This window comes from Cornus florida, unplaced genomic scaffold (genome assembly GCF_030987335.1).
Source record: "Cornus florida cultivar Cherokee Brave unplaced genomic scaffold, ASM3098733v1 CherokeeBrave_3.0.0_Hap2_Chr07, whole genome shotgun sequence".
NCBI lineage: Eukaryota > Viridiplantae > Streptophyta > Magnoliopsida > Cornales > Cornaceae > Cornus > Cornus florida.
Genome location: NW_026775577.1, coordinates 22,435,357 through 22,453,339, shown reverse-complemented (window position 1 = coordinate 22,453,339; position 17,983 = coordinate 22,435,357).

Sequence of the window (17,983 nt, the reverse complement as noted above, 5' to 3'; positions counted from 1 at the left end):
GTAATAGAGTTGGGAGCGAGAGAGTTCAACCAATATTTTGCCCTATCCTTTAGGGAGAATGGGAAAAGATGGAGATGAAGTGCATTGTCCGGAAAACCTCTCAACCGGATGGTCGAACAGATTTCAAGGAACTCATCAAGATGCTTATATGGATCTTCATTATCAAAGCCATGAAATGATGGAAGCATTTGAATGGTACTAGACTTGATCTCATATTGAGCTGCATCGATGTTTGGCATCACTATATAAGAAGGAGAAGCATAGGTGGTAGGAATGAAATGATCTCTAAGAGTCATTGGTTCTACATTAGGAATTTCAGCCCTTTCATTCCCCGGATTTCCTACGTTATCCCCCATTATATTGAATTCAGTTTCAAAGTCCCTTGTAAGAGTGGGTTCCCTAAGGTTCCGTCTAAGAGTTCTTTCAAGTGAATTTATATCAATAGGCGAGTCAAGTGTGGGAAGAGAGAGTGACCTACGGCCAAACATCAACAATTCACAACAACATTATCACAACAAATCTTTATCATCAACTCCACATACGATTTTCCCTTTCTCCTCAATTATCAAGACAGAAAATAAATGGCCACGACAAGGATCGATGCTTGGAATTGAAAATACACAATTGAAAAAGCCTCGACAAGGGCTTGCAATTTATCTACTTCTAAGCTTAACACATGCACGATATTCACAATTTGAAACTAGAAGTCACGAGACTTACCTGGGGCCCTCTAGACTTACAATTTGCTAGCTATCCCACGGCGAGCTTCGAGTCCCTAGAATCTTACAACACGAAGATGATCAAAACACACAAGGAATATTCACAAGACACAATATGCACAATCAAACTAAATTTAACCCTAGAACTTTGGTCGCTAAACCGTTTGCAGTCCCCGGCAACGGCGCCAAAAATTGATCGGTTGGTCAATTAAACATCAACCTTTGCAATAGCACGAATCATTGTAAAATAGGGCTATTGGTCGGGTAAGTCGAACCACTGGGACTGCGCTAGTCTAAGGCAACCTAAGTGTTTAGAGTCATTCTTAGGATGATGAAGGGGTGTTCATAGAGGTTGTGTTTGTTGTCACTTAACTACAAATTCAGAATGCATACAACAATAAATTGAAGGAGATTAAAAGAGAAGATTTAGAGAAGGAAGTCTAGGGAAGTGAATCCACTCCAAACCTCTACACAAGCTAATTATATGATTGATTTGGGGAATTAATGTAGAAATGACCTTGATGAATAGCAATTCATGACTAATATATCATCTTCAAGAAATTCAATTAATTAAAATGTAAGAACAACCTATCAAAGCTCCACATGCTTAAATTACCTAAACTATGGTGCAATCCTCAACATGCTCATTAAGCTAGAGATTGTCAAACAAGTAACCAATTGATGAGAGCACATGATAACAAGTCACAAGGTTAATCCATCAAAAGAAATTCTTAAGCAATGAATTAACAAGCTACTCAAAATCATGCCATTAAAACCATTCCATAGTCTTAGCTTCATTGTCACTATGAAACTACAAGCCACACAACCATGAGATTAAATCATCTAAGACAAGAGTATTTAATGCAACATGATCTTTAGAACATTAAAACATCCATTACATTATGTAACATGCTCTAGATTATGGAACTAGTCAAATACACATTTCATTCCCCAAAATAAATCAAAAACTAGACATGCTTACAAGGATGAGTTTCATCACCTGCCTAGATGGAGGTTTAGTTATCCATGGATACAAAAATGGAAGAGGAAGAAGAAGACTCCATCTCCATCTTCGAGCTCCTACTGTAGCACTCAAGAACACCTTCCTCCTTGCTCTCTTCTCTCTCCTCTATCTTGCTAAAGATCAAAGATAGCAAATGTGTGGCCTTTGGTAGCTTTTTATTCTCCAACACACCCTCTCTCTCCTCCAAGGAACACCTCCAACCACTTCATAAAGAAGGAAGATGGCATTGAGGAAACCAATGTGCAAGTGGCTGAAATTGAGCCATTTCCGAGTGCAATCTGCCTGATTTTCGAGCACTCGAAAAGTGATCTCGAGCACTCTAACTTACTGCAATGTGCAACATGTTCCTCTTGCTCAGCGCTGACCTATTTTGGGAAAACTGCTATAACTTTGTGCCCCAAACTCCGAATGATGATCTGTTTGAAGATTTGGAGAGCTGATTCAGTGCTTTAAAAACTTCATGTTTTGATGAAGACCCAATTCTCAAGTCTGGTTGGTCGAAAATGGGGAGAAAGGCAGTACTTCAGTGCTGCCAGGCAGTTCTGCGCACCTCTGTTACGAAGATCATAACTCTCTGCTCCGAACTCCGAATGATGAACCACTTGAAGATTTGGAAAGCTGATTCAGAGATCTAAATCTTTCATGTTATGATGGAAGTCTAGTTCTTGAATTTGCTAGGTCAAAAATGGCAACAAAAGTCAGGATCACTGCTGCCAGAAATTCAGAAATGGCATCCTTTTTGTTCAAAATTCCACATGGCATCATTTTTGCTTCCTTTTTGCACTTTAACCTGAAAATGCATAAAAACATGCAAATGGAGTTAATCTACATAAAATAATTAATAACTGGACTTTGTTAATGTAATTTAGGGCGCTTGAATATACAATATTCGGCGCTTATCATACACTTTGAGGAGGAACCAAAGTTTCTACATTATATAAAATATGGAAATTTTTTTTTTTTTTAAGGGTCATAATTCACAACACTTAGCTGTTGCTACGACATTGATGACTATATGGAGGATGGAAAAGTTCCATATTCAATTAAAACAAGACAAGGAGTCAAATTGACACTCACTTATATTAGAGAAGTAGGGTGTGTCAAAGACAGGATGGTGAGACCGATCATCTATATAAGGAAGAGGTGCACGGTGTGTGTGCAAAACTCATAGTTTGTTGACTTTTGATAAATGGAATTACTGATTGATTTTCCATATCGGTCAGTTTATTACGGATCAGTATGTAAGAATTTCGTTGCCGCGTTAGCTTTTGTAGATGCTCCAATTTAACAATGGGTGCAGACGAAAGCGGGTGGTACCAGACTAACGGTATTTTTGGTCGATAAATTGGAGAGAGGATGTAAGGACTGAGGTTCACAAATTTTAGTTCTTTAATTGTTTTTCTGGTCAAAACATGATGCTTCACGGTATGAAGCAGAAGTTGGGAGGACAGGCAAGAGGAGGGACATAATGATTTGGTATCCCAATCTAATATTTATTAGATAATCGAGATGGACCATCGAGATTACTGGATCCTTACAGCCATTTTCTAAACTGCAGTGGAAATGATAGAGCATTTTCACGGAATTGGTTGAGGGATTGCTGACTATTAAAAAGGGTCAAGATTTTGGTTGGGATATTGGTTAGTTTCAATATTAAATCAGCTTAATTCTGGTTTATTTCGAACTAGTGGGACATCAATTCATATGAATAAAGAGGATTACAAGACGACTTTGATGTATCAAAGTGGTGATTCACACTTTGCATTAAGTTCTGTCTGGTGGAAGGGAATAGGGAAGTAGACGCTCTCAACAACTGATGGGATATTCATATTTTTTGATTCGTTGTTGAGTTCGCAGTTGAAGTTTTAGCCTGTATAATAATGACACTGGCTGTTATCACGGAAATTATGGAAGTCAATTGTAAATATTGGGGTTGATCTTTGTGGAGGTTTTACTTTACTCAACTAGAACTTAAGGTACTGACGGAGGATTAGTAGTTTCTATTAGTGTTGTCCGAATGAATGCGATTTAAAATTGGCATTTTCCATGCACTCAGACGATTATACGGTACATCAGGACATCGAATGTCTGGTCAAGTGAGCTGGATGATGTAGGACATGTTTAATTTGTCTATCTGGATAGGTTGGTTTTAAATTAATGTTATGCGTATGATGTGCATGTTGGGACTATGTGTGATTTAGTTCTTCGTTAAGTTAAAATCGATATATGGTAGAATTAAGACATGGTTGATTTGCCAAAGTATAACTAAATATACTTAAGGTAGCATGGTTGATTTGCCAAAGACATGGTTGAATTGTTGGCATGGTTGATTTGCCAAAGTATAACTAGATATACTTACGGTGGCATGGTTGATTTGCCAAAGACATGATTGAATTGTCGGCATGGTTGATTTGCCAAAGTATACCTAAATATACATAAGGAGGCATGGTTGATTTGCCATAGTATAACTAACTATACTTAAGGAGGCATAGTTGAGTTGCCAAAATATGAATAAATATATTCGTACTGACAGGGTAGAATTGCTAAATTTCGGAACCTTGTTTATGGTTGGATGCATTGGAATTTGGTGGTGCCTATACACAGAGGCTGAGTCCACGCAAGAACGGAAATGAATTTTAAAAGCAAATAATTCAAAGTTTCATGAATTCCGAGGACGGAATTCCTTTTGTTAGGGGGGAAGAATGTAATATCCCTAATTTTAAAAAGGACTTAATTGGAATTTAGTTATTGTATTTGATGTGCTTATGTGGATATGTGTTTATGTTGAATTGATTAATTATTTTATTTACGTGGATTGGTTGTTTAATTGATTATTTTTGTTTGCCTATTTATTTGCATTAATTGAATAATTGTTATTAAATTGAATTGTTTGTTTAATTGGATATTTAATTGTATTTTTATTTTCTTTAATTGAATTGAATTAGTTTTAATTGTTTAAATGGTTGGTTAGTTTACTTAAGTGAGTTAATTAGATTTAATTATTAGTGTTTTCAATCATAATGTTAGAATAGGGTTTAGTTTTTTATATCTCACGCTGACTGGATTAGGAGTTAATTAGGTTTTCCATCTCTAATTAGAATTGGACCAAGGATTTTATTAGTGCCTATAAATATACTGTTATACATCTTCAAAAGGGTTGGAAAAACCCTATGCACGTACAGTGTTATATAGAGGAACAGAGAAAGAAATAGAGGGAAACTAAGAGGAAGGAAAGCTAGGTTCAGGCTAGAGGGCTGAACCAAGGAGGAGGAGGAACAGAAGCTGGCTCATGGGTTAAACCAAGAGCGGTAAAGGAGGTTCAATGGAAACTAAGGTCGCCGGAAAATTTAGGAAGAAGACGGTTAAAGGTTTCACACCGAAACCTTAAAAGACAAGTTCTTTTCTTTCTCTCTCCCGTTGGCCTGTATTCTGTGCATACCTAGATGGTCTCTAGGGTTTAATTAAATGGTAACTGAATCTTGCATGCTTAGTTTACATTAAATTAAGCAACTGTATGAGTTTTGGTGTAATCTGTAACTATGCTTGCAAATTAAAGTTCCAGTTTTATGTTAACGCGTAATGAATCGATAGCGGTTTTAAGTCACTATAATTAATTCCAACTGTCGAAACAAATCATTGGGATGCTACTGGATATATACTTGACTGTTAAGATCAGTTTTAAGGAAGAATGGAAGGATAGGAAAAGGCCGGAGATGAAGCAGATGGTCGGAAACGGAGAAGGAAGTGAAGCAGCGCTCTCAAGGAGGGAGAGAGTTGGCTCCAGGAGGTTTGGAGCCGGCTCCCCTCTTCATAGAGCTGGATCTAAGGGTAGGGAGATGGCTCCATGATGCTTAGAGCCTACTTTGTTGTTTAAAGAGCAGGCTCCCTTGTTTTCCCTCGTTTTGACGAATTTCGGAACAATTTTGGGCACTATTTTGGACGTGTTTAGGATTCTGAATTGTTTCAAGGACTGGAATGAGAATTTTAAAAGTAATTTCATGGGATTTTAAACTCTCTAATTGCATAATTTGATCTGTAGTGCAAATAGAATAAACAGTATAAAAATAAGCAACTTTGTATGCTGTTAACGGATAGGAATGACTGAATTGTTTAATCGTGTTTTAAAAATTTAACGGATTGTAGCATGGACTCTAAATATGATATTATGCTATAATTGAACCCACAGTGCATAATGTATCTCTATATGCTAATGGTATTCACCGTGTGGAAGTTTTAAGCAAATGTCGCACACGGTTGACGGTTGTAAAGTATTTAGTTACTTACATTTATTTTAGCAACCTAGATGATGGGAGTATGATTTTTAAAGTTGTTTTGGATGTATAATAGGGTCTTATACATATTAGATTTTGTTAGGTTTCTCCTGGATTTAATTGAAGAATTAATTATATTTTCTATCAATTACATGGATGTTGGTTTGGTTTTTAATTGAAGAATTAGTAAAATTATGTTCTGTCAATTACATGGATGTATACTAGATTTTGAATTGATGATTTATTAAATCTTGTCTCGTTAATTACATGGATGGATTCTGAATTTTAAATTGACGAACGATTAAACATTGTCTCGTCAATGACATGGATATTATTATGGATTTTTAGTTGATAAACTGTTTAAATTCTATTTTTATCAACTATATGGATTATGTGGATTTTATTTGATATACTGTTTAAAGCGTTGCATCATTTACGGATCATATGCATTATATCCACCGGTATGGGACGGTGGCATATGTAGGGACGGATTAGATCAAAACGCTAAACCGTACACATTCATATATACAGAATGGATTAACTAAAACAGTTAAATCTTACTTGGTTTCATGTCCTGTTAACTAAAATAGTTGAATGACATATTAGATGGTTGCTTATATTTTTTGTGTTAAGAAGGATAGGGATTTCATTAAAACATTTAAATCCTAATTATATGTTGTGTTTTGGTGACGAACAGTTGACCGGTACAACATTGTATTTGAATGGAATTTATATATATAATTATGGTACCGCGATATGTGCTTGAGTCTCATAGTCGACGGTTAGGGAGCGTATATGCAGTAGGATGCATAGCTGGCTATGTTGGTTGAAATATACCCTGTTAGGCTTAGGTAGTCATGCCCACTCAGGTACGTTTTGTATGTTGCCTTCTATTCAGGTTGAGACCCTCATCATAGTCCAGTGAGAGTCCTGCAGTGTGGATATATATATATATATATATATATATATATATATATATATATTTATGGAGTATATAGATATGGTTGAGATATCTAGGATGTATCTGTGTATCGGGTCTCTGTTTGGATTGTAGTTAGGATATAACTTGTTCGTGGGCCTGACCCACTATTATTTTCCAAGTAACGGACAGTTCCTGGTTTTAGAGCTTGTTCGGGCTGAGCAGAGAATGCTACTTATTCTTCCGACGACGTAGAAGTTTGCTTTATGGTTTAGCATCGGATTTCCTTCAGTTGTTTGTTTATCAGTGTTAGATTTTTATTAGGGGTCCACCAGATGGATTCCCGAGTTGTATTAGAAATTGAGAAGTTGAATGTATCGGAATAGTTTCTTATTTATAAAATTTATTCTGAGGTTTCAATTTCTGGATTATCATATTTCTATTTTTTTCAGCAATTTTATTTATTCCTGTTTATCTTAATTGTATTCTGTATTCGTTTATTACAAATTGGTTTGATATCCTCGGGTAATCGGGCGTGGGCCTGGCGAACCCACATCCTGGAATCCGAGGGTATCACACACACTAAGCTACTACATGCATGGAAAGATAGCCAAACAGTACTTCAATTTCTTTACATTCATGTATCTTTACATTCATATAATGCATTTTCAATATATTTAATTCAAGTCCTGCACTTATTATTCCTACTTTCCAGCACTTTACTTTGAAGTCCTGCACTTTCAATACCGTTTTCCTTTCCACTAGCCATAGATCAGTCAAAAAGTCATTTTTTAAGGCAAAAAGAACCTTTGAAGGTGGTAATTCTAGTCCTTCGTACAACCGCCTAATCCCTACAATCTCCTACTGGATAGTTGTTCGGATATCCACTTTAGAACGACAACAGTTGCTGGCATGCCCGACATTCACTCTCTTTTCCGTACTTAGAAAAGACCTCGGTTTTTAGGAGCCAAACATTCTTGGCACGCCCGGTGGGACATTCTAGACAGACTATTCAATGGCGGTGGAAGAAAGCAAGGCAAGTCTGTCCAAGACCCTACCGAACTAGAAGAGATGTAAGTCAGTGAACTTCCAGTGGAAAGTTCACGATTCGCACCTGATGAAAATGATATGGTAGAAAATTTTGCTCAAATAATGACAAATGGACCAATCATGGACAACATCCGCATGATGGCAACGCAGTAAGGTAGGTTTCCGCAAGACCAAGCTAGAGTTGCCTAAGACTTAGCCAGAGTTACGCAAGACCAATCTAAGGCTAATCAAGACCATGCAAAAGCCGTTCTTGCTAACGAGTGAAAGTTAGAAGAAATGGTAGACCGAATCTCTCAAAGGTTCGAGTCCATGTTGGAACGGACCCTTGGAAGCTTGAACCAAGGTTTCGTTCTCGACCAAATAATTCTGAAGGGTCTCAATACTCGGCCTTCCAAGCTAGTAGGCTAGCCACATTCGTTGAAGGTAGTGCCTTTCAATAATAAGCAGGACCATTCCCTCCAACTCAACAGCAGGTGCAGTCCCTTCTAATGGCACAGACTTACATTGCAGCTGCATCTGTGATTGCTCCAGTGGCACAGATGACTATTCCACAAGTGGCGCCCATGCCAACCATCCAGCAAGTTCAGAATCCTCCACCTATGGCATTTCCGCAGCAGACTTGGCATGATCAGCCCGGCCAAGGCCATACCACATCCCTTAAGCACAACATAATGTTCCACCTATGAACATTCATCCAACCGTACCTGCTCCAATAAGGGCACCCATGGTTATTCCTATGGCAGTTGGGGGGCAACCTTTTACAAGGGAGCCATTTCTTGACCAAGGAGGAAGGAGCCGTGGCAGGAATAACTATGCAAATGCCAACCCCTTACTTATGGCGGGTAAGGGGCATCAAGTGGCCAATCCACCTCAAATTTGGCCAGACAACAACCTTCCACAGCCTATGGCGTTTGTAAAATTCCTTCAACAGGAATTTGGCCTAACTCGAAGGGGTGGAAGGCCAACTTACAGAAAGCCCTATCCAGAGTTCATTGATGTAGTTGAGTTTCTAAGGAATTTCAGAATTCCAGAGTTTGTAACATTCAATAGAGAGGGCGAACAGTCCACATTGGAACATATCAGCTGGTTCACTGTCCAATGTAAAGAAGTCGCAGCCAATCCATGGCTAAAAGTACGTTTGTTTCCAAACACACTTACTGGATATGCTTTCAGATGGTATTCCAACTTGCCAGCCAACTCCATCCAAAGTTGGCAGCAATTTGAGGATTCATTCCATACTCAGTTCTATAGAGCTGAGCCTGAAGTGTCCATGACAGACCTTTCCAGACTTCATCAACTACTTGGAGAGTCGGTAATGAGCTTCTTTTCCAGATTTAGGCAGGCCAAGTACAAATGTAATTTGTCTTTGCCGCCAAAAGAATATATGAAGATGGCTGTGAACGGCCTAGAATTTAAACCTCGTAAGAAGTTTGAAGGTGTACAATTTCAAGACTTGTTTAACTTGGCCGGCAGAGTGGCTAAGTATGAAGAGCACCTTCACGAGGAGTAAGACCGAAAGAGCTCTTCCAAGGGCACCTATTATCCTGATCCTAATTATGAAGTGTACACCACTGAAATGGATAGGGAGTTGGAAGTAAATGTAGCTAAGCTCAACATAAAGAAGGCCTATACTTATGAGGCGTTGGAAAAACCAAAATCAGCCACAGCCAACTTGCAGGCCACCTCTGGTTCCAAGTGGAAGGGGGCAGACCCTTACTTTTTTAACATCTCTAAAGTCAAACAAATTTTTTATTTGCTCATGGCTGACAAGCAATTGATATTCGCAGCAGGCCATAAGATGCCAACGGCATCTGAAATAACCAAGAAAGACTATTGCAAGTTTCACAATTCGTGAAGGCATTCCACTAACAATTGTGTTATTTTTCGCAATATTGTGCAGAAGACAATTGAAGATGGCAGGTTAAAGTTTCCAGAAAAAATAGAAGTCATGGGTGTTGATGGAAATCATTTCCCAAGGTCGTTGCCACAAATGTTACTTCTTTTGCCTCAGAACACCGTAAAAAAATGGTGGACTTGGCAAATCTAGAATTCATTGAAAACTGGAAATTCCAGAGTTTGTAACATCCATGGAGAAAACAGTGGCCAAGTTGAAAAAGCAACTCCGTGAGGCTCAGATAGCCTTAATCTAGCCGGGTTTTTGCCCTAGGTATAAAATTCAAAATGAAGGTTGCTATAGAGATTTTCCAAAAGAAAAACAAAAAAAGAATTTTTCCAATGGCGACCGAGGTCAGAAACGAAAGGTCTATGACCAGCTAACTTTCCAAAAAGTGGAAAACTCAGTTACTGTGACCATTCCAGAAAAGGAAAGCCGGGTCCACACAGAAAGAAGGGCAGCAATAAGGAAACCAGAATTCCTTCCAAGGTGCGTGGAAAGGAATAGGGTTCCTTATAAGGCAAGAATCTATCCTAGCATAAAGTATGAAAGTAGCAGATGGCAAGGCAGAGGTTCTGAATGTGATAGGCATTCCAGGCCAAAATTGGCCTCGAAAGTATGGGTCAGAAAGAGGAATGGGCATCTCCGACCAAGAATGGTTAAGCCTTCCACCTTGCAAAATGACAGGTGGAAGAGGCTTGGTCATCCTAAGTTCCCTATTCATGATGATTCCTATATGACCCACACACAAAAGTGAAGGTAGTAAAGGAAGAGGGCTGAAAGAAGGAAGTTATGGGAAAAAGACCATGGCTAGTCCAACTGGCCAAAGAAGATGGCTAAACCATCGGACTTATCAGAACTTCCAGCTAAAGGAGGAGTTAGGGATCCTGACGATTTATTGGACTTGGCTTCAGAAGTTGAAAATTCTTTGATTGCAAATGACCCTCCTACAAAAGATAGGACAGACTTAGAAATCTCCAACAGTTCCAGTAGTAGTAAGAAAATCTATTTTGGGAGCCTTCCAGGTGAATTTACTTACAATATGGTAGTGGTTCTTCCTTTATTTTTTGAGTCACAGCTAAATCAACCAACTTCAATGGAAGGAGATGTAGTAGATACAAGTCCTCCCATGGAAAGCCTTGGACAGTCTAGTTCCGAGCCAATAATAATGGAACCGAATAATGGTATCCATAAAGAAGAAGTTTTCAAAGAAGAAGTTGAACATATCCATAAATTAAAGGGAGTTATGATTGAAGATAATAGCCCCACGAAACCAAAGAAAATTTTGTTGGAAAAGCCACCATATGGCATTAATCAGCAGCTCAAACTTTTATATATCAAGGTTCTGGTGGAAGGGAGACCCCTGACAATAGTTCAAGTGGATAATGGTTTAGTATTGAATATTGTTCCAGTCAATGTCATGCGCATGCTTGGAAAGTCACCTGAAGATATCATTCTAATTGATGTATCCATTAGTGGATTTACGAGAGGAATAGTGAAGACACAAGGCATTCTACCATTGAAATTAACGGTGGGAGATAGAACTTCCATCACAGCCTTCTTTGTTATTGAGTCTACAACGGCCTATAACTTACTTTTAAGCCGCGAATGGATTCACCCAAACTTTTGCATTCCGTCTTCACTCTATCAAATACTGATATTTTGGGATGGAGATGAGGTAAAAGTGGTAGAGGCTAATAGCCGGCCATTTATGGCAAGGGTATACCATGCAGATGCTGAATTATATAGTGAAGAATTCGTTCTAATCAGATTTATTGGAAAGGATAACAAGGGACGTCTAAGGAAAGCCACCATGAGGAGAACTCTCACAAAAGAGGATATAAGGGAGCTTTTACAAGAAACACCAAGGCCAACAATTCTACCCAAGGCCGGTGTTTAGCACTATATTTCAAACAAAAGTTTTTATGGAAGAGAAACCTAAAGAAAATAGAATACTTGGCCAGGTGGTTAACTGCTGCCTTACCAGGTTGAAATCATATCTAGCCGAACTACGGCTGAAAAGGGTTGTTACTGCTGGTACTTCATTTTCAACCAATGTTTTGGAGATTATTAAAGATACTGAAGACAAGTTAGATGTTATCCAATTGACAGACTTGAAGGCAGCACCAATGAAGCTCAATGATCTTAAGGCCGAAGTGCAAGATCCACTTTTGGAAGTTAATGTTGGATTAGAACAAGACCCTCGACCTACCTACATCAGTAAGCTTCTAGAACCAACCTTTAGAGCAAAATTAATTTCCTTACTTGAAGAATATAAGGATTGTTTTGCATGGACATATAAGGAAATACCAGGACTTTCCAAAGAGCTGGTAGAGCACAAGCTGCCAATCAATGAAGGTTTCCAGCCTTTCAAACAGCCTCCAAGAAGGATATCCTAAGAAGTTGTTCTAAAGGTCAAAGAAGAGATAGAAAGGCTACACAAGGCTGGTTTTATAAGAACTACCAGGTACATTGACTGGATTTCCAATATAGTTCCAATTATTAAGAAAAATGGCAAGCTAAGGGTATGTGTGGATTTTCGGAATATCAATCTTGCAACTCCAAAAGATAAATACCCCATGCCTGTTACTGACCAGTTAGTAGATTCTGCTGCTAAGAATGAAATTCTTTCATTTATGGATAGACATTCGAGGTACAACTAGATTTATATTATGGAGGAAGATATTGCTAAGACAACCTTTAGATGTCCAGGATCCATTGGAACCTTTGAATGGGTCGTCATGCCATTTGGGTTGAAAAATGCCGGAGCAACATATCAAAGGGCCATGAATGCCATTTTCCATGACATAATTGGCCATTTTCTAGAAGTATACATTGATGATATAGTCATCAAGTCCTCGGTCAAGGTTCAACATCTCCAAAATTTGAAGATGGCTTTTGAAAGGATGAGGCAGCTCAAGTCGAAGATAAATCTTTGAAGTGTGCTTTTCGAGTTCCAGCTGGAAATTTCCTGGGTTTCTTGGTCCATCAAAGAGGTATTGAGATAGACCAAAATAAAACAAAGGCAATTATTAAAGCAAAGCCACCGGCCATTAGGAAAGAACTATAAAGGTTTCTTGGCCAGGTTGGATATTTGAGGAGGTTCATTACCAACCATACTGGAAAAACTCATGCTTTCTCCCCATTGCTGAAATTGAAAGGGGCTAAAGAATTCAAGTGGATAGAACAGTACCTGCTAGCCTTTGAAGGTTTTAAAAGCTACCTGGCCAACCCTCTACTGATGATGCCTCCAATCAAGAAGCGGCCTTTAAGATTATACTTATCGACCGCCGATGAATCCATTGGAACTCTTCTAGCTCAGAACAATGAATGGGTGAAGGAGCAAGCTATCTATTATCTAAGTAAGGTACTCACTCCAGTGGAATATAGGTACACTTTCATTGAAAAGTTGTGTCTTTCCTTATATTATACGGTTATGAAGTTGAGAACTTACATGTTGCCAGTAGCCGTGTATATCATTTCTCAAATAGATTTGATCAAGTATATGATTTCAAGGCCTTTGATCACTGGACATATTGGAAAGTGGTCATTGGCCTTAATGGAGTTTTCTTTCAAGTATATTCCACAAAAGGCAGTCAAAGGAAGGGCGGTGGTAGAATTTCTAGTAGACCATCCTTTCACCAAAATTGATTTAGAAGTATGTGATAAGGTGGATAATCTCTACCTTGACTATACACCTTGGACTCTCATGTTTGAAAAATCATGCACTCATGATGGAGGAGGAACTAGAATAGTCATTATTTCACCAAAGGGAAAAAAAAACCACAATTTCTTTTTTCTTGGATTTCAACTGTACAAATAACCAAGTTGAGCATGAGGCGTTGATTATTGGACTAGAAATCCTACTAAAGTTAAAAGTGGATAAAGTCTAGATTATTGGAGATTCCAACTTGATACTTAGCCAACTTTCTGAAGAATATAGATGTCTCAACTGGCATTTGAGGCCTTTCCACTCTTTGGCCTTGGAATTACTTTGCCAGTTTGATGATTTCTAACTCAAATATTGGCCAAGACATTTGAACACGGAGGTTGATGATCTAGCACAACTAGCCTCTCGAGTAAAAGTCCCACTGGGTGTAGAAGTGACCTTGATCATAATCAGAAGAAGGCTCTCCCTTCTATAGAGTCACGGCATGAGATGGCAGGTCATTTCCAAGCTGACAAGCCAGAAAGAATCAAACCTGCCAAGAAGACATGGGAGATTTTCAATGTTGATATAGATACATTATACTAGGAAGATTGGAGAACACCAATTATTCATTTCTTGCAGGAGCCTAGTGCCAATGTGGACAAAAGAATTTAGCTTTTGGCACCTTATTACATTTTGATTGATGGAGATTTCTACAAAAAAAGTAAAGAAGATGGACTTTTGCTAAGATATCTTGGCAGGAGTGAGTCCATAAGAGTGATGACAAAATCGCACCTTGGAATATGTGGAACACATCAAGCTGGAATCAAAATGAGGTGGCTTTTGAGATGGTACGGTTATTACTGGAAGGGTATACTAAAGGATTGCATAGAGTTTGCAAAGACTTGAACTGCATGTCAGGAACATAGTCTGGTCCAAAGAGTTCCAGCTATAAACATGCAGCCGGTAGTAAAAATATGGCCATTCACAGGATGGGCTTTGGAATTTATTGGAAAGTTAACACCACCATCTGCAGATGGCCATACTCATATTGTGGTAGCAATAGATTACTTTACAAAATAGGTGGAGGCTATTCTATTAAAAACCTGTGAGCAGCCAACAGTGATTGATTTTATTCAGAAGCATATTATTCATAGGTTTGGAATTCCAAAAACTATCACCATTGACAGAGGACTTTCCTTTTTTGGAAACAAAGTTCTTGATTATTATGCTGAGTGTAGCATCCAAGTGATCAGTTCCACTCCATATTTTGCCCAATCAAATGGACAAGCTGAGGCTTCCAACAAAGTAATTCTCAATATCCTTGAATAGATGATTGAGAATCATCCAAGGGAGTCGCATCACCTACTTTCTGAGGCTCTTTGGGCTTACAAAAATTCAAAAAGATCAAGTACTGATGTCACGCCATATATGTTTACATATGGACATGATGCCATTCTTCCAATGGAAATGACCATAAGGTCTGCAAGAGTGGCTTCCCAAAATAACCTGACTCTCGCAGATTACAACCATGCCATGTTGGTGGAATTGGAAGACCTTGATGAAGTCCGTCTTAATGCCTTGGACCATATTATTGCTCAAAAGAAGAAAGTCATACGTGCATACAACAAAAAGGTTTAAGGCAAAGACATTTGTTGAAGGAAACCTGGTATGGCAAGTCAGATTTCCACCAGGAGTCAAAGACAAGGAATATGGAAAGTGGACCCCTAATTGGAAGGGTCCTTACGTGGTGGAACGAGTCCTTAGAAAAGGGGCTTACAGATTAATGGACGTACATGGAGAATCCTACACTTGGAAAAGGGGTTTATAGATTAATGGACGTATGGAGAATCCCATAAGCATCCTGTGAATGGGATATACTTGAAAGAGTATCACCCTTCCATCTATGAAAACTGGAAATCTACAATCATTCCACCAGCCACGAAACTTGGTTGGTAGCTTTCTTTCCAAGTTCCAGAAATTTGGAAAGGAAGGATAATGGCCATATTTTGGCTATTTTTGATAGCTAAGTATGAAGGAGTCATCTAAAAGAAAAAAAACTAAATGCTTGAAAAAGGTATATTGGCTAGAGACATAATGAAACTCAACTATATTTCCAAGATCAGATGATTTTCTAAGTATGGAATATTTCAGTGAGAAAGAGGCTACTCTATATAGTCCAGGTATTATTCATGCTAAGAACTACTTATCTTGCTTATACATACATGTTCTTTCTATGCTAGCAAGTTCTTTTGCTCTCCTAAATTCCTTTGTTATGGAAAGTCATGTCATAGCTATACCTTATTGTAAATGTATATAAAGGGATTTTCTAGTTTTAAGGACTTAAAATTTCCTATACAAGAGGCACATACAAAAGAATTGAGAGATGAACATTATTTCCATTGGATACTTTTATTTCATGACATATTCCAAAAATGGCCGTTAATCCTCAAAAGCTGGCCATGGCAAAGATTTCAATGTAATCTATTTATTTTTCTTACTAATAACCATAGAAGTATCATAAAAGAACCACACTAAATGGAAACAAGAACACCTCCAAGCTCCATCCAAAGTTTCCTTGCTTCTTCAAGGGTAGCCAATGCCCTTGTGGAGGGAAAAAAATCACGCCAATCGCAAAACAACACGTGGCGACAAAAGGCAGCCCACAACAAAGTTAAAAAAGCTGGAAGCCCATAATCAAACATAAGCCCAGCGAAGGAAGGCCTACTTAAAACAAAGGCAGAATGAACAGGCCCAATTTTGACAAGGCCCAAACTCCATAATGCCCGCAATAATGTTGAATGCACGATCTGTAGGCATAAATTACCCACGTTTGGGAATAAAAGCCAAGAAACGGCTCCATATAAATTCCTAAGCAAAAAACACTTATAAATAGAGCCAGAACAAAGGTGAAGCTCATGAAACTCTGAATATTACTACTATCTCAAAGATTTGCTTACTCCCTTCTTGATTTTTTCTGTGTGCTCTCCATAGTCGATCTCTTTAGGTGTTCGGGTGTAACAAATTGTACCAACACTTTGGCACCATCTGTGGGAACATCGATACAAAATGTTCGTTCCCTATCCCTTACATACAGCATCACTCCAGAATCGCAACAGAGCCAGACACTGTTCAACCGCAGCAACAGGAGACCATGCAGAAGATACGCGAAGAAATGCAAGTGCAACTGGATGTCCTATGACAAGCAAATAAAGCCAGCGCTGAGCAAATTAATATGCTACGACAAGCTCAAGAAACCAGCATGGCACAAATCAGCACTCTACGCAAAGAAAATGAAAGACTCTGAGGCAATGCTCAGCGGAATGAACAGCCGAACGACCCTTAGCCCGAATACCATAACGAAGATCCCCCCATGGAGCTAGGCAATGATAATCTACCTCACCAACAGAAGGCTGCACATCAATAGATCAATGGAACATTGGAGGACATCCACGATGCCGTAAGTCAGTCCCGCACCTTGGGGAACTCCAATATTGGGGGCCTCGAGTCACCAAAGCCCATCCATCAGATGACGCGGATTCAGGTAGAAAAAAGCGTGAACCCAGCAGCTAATCAGCCATCTTCGGGGAATGACTTTATCACCAGGCTCCGAAAAGAAACGGATGAACGAATCAAAGGGCTGAAGGCCCAAACGCCTGAAGACATGGCGAGAGAATTTACTACATCAATAGTGAAAAACCCTTTCACAAATGAGATAGAACGGGTCGCAAGACCCAAGAAATTCACAATGCCCAAGTTTATCAAATTCAATGGGACTGGATATCCCCTCCAGCACCTCAACCACTATACTTAGGAAATGACACTAGAGCCTCACAATGATCTATTCATGTGCAAAATATTTCCATCCAGCCTAACGGGGGTGGCCCTAGAGTGGTTCAAGAATCGCCCGTGCAAGTTGATCCCGAACTTCGAATCACTATACGTCGCGTTCTTGGCCAGTATTGTGGAAATAAAAAACAGAAGAAAACCACTGCCAGTCTCTTTATGATTCGGCAGATAAAGGGAGAAGGCTTGCAAACCTTTCTCACCCGATTCAATATGGAGTCTTTGGGTATACCAGATTGCAATCAAGGCACAGCCACAGAAGCATTCAAGATAGCCATGGTGCAAGGCTCACGTTTCCATTCTTCTCTGCTGAAAAAGACCCCCAACTAACATCTTAGAGCTGAATTCACGGGCACAAAACTACATCAGACTTGAAGAAAATGAAGTAACTAGACAGCAGAGAGCGATACTGGTTACAGTAGAGAATCGACCGAATGAGCGATCGAGCACCCCAAGGGCCTATCTGGAACCCCCGACTATTGAGGGATGAGCCCCTGAAAAGAAATCCCGAACAACCGAAAGAGTCACGCCGCTCAAAGTAACACTGACCAGACTATACCAAGAGACCAAAGCAAGAAACATCTTCCAGATCCTACCACCAATCAGACAGC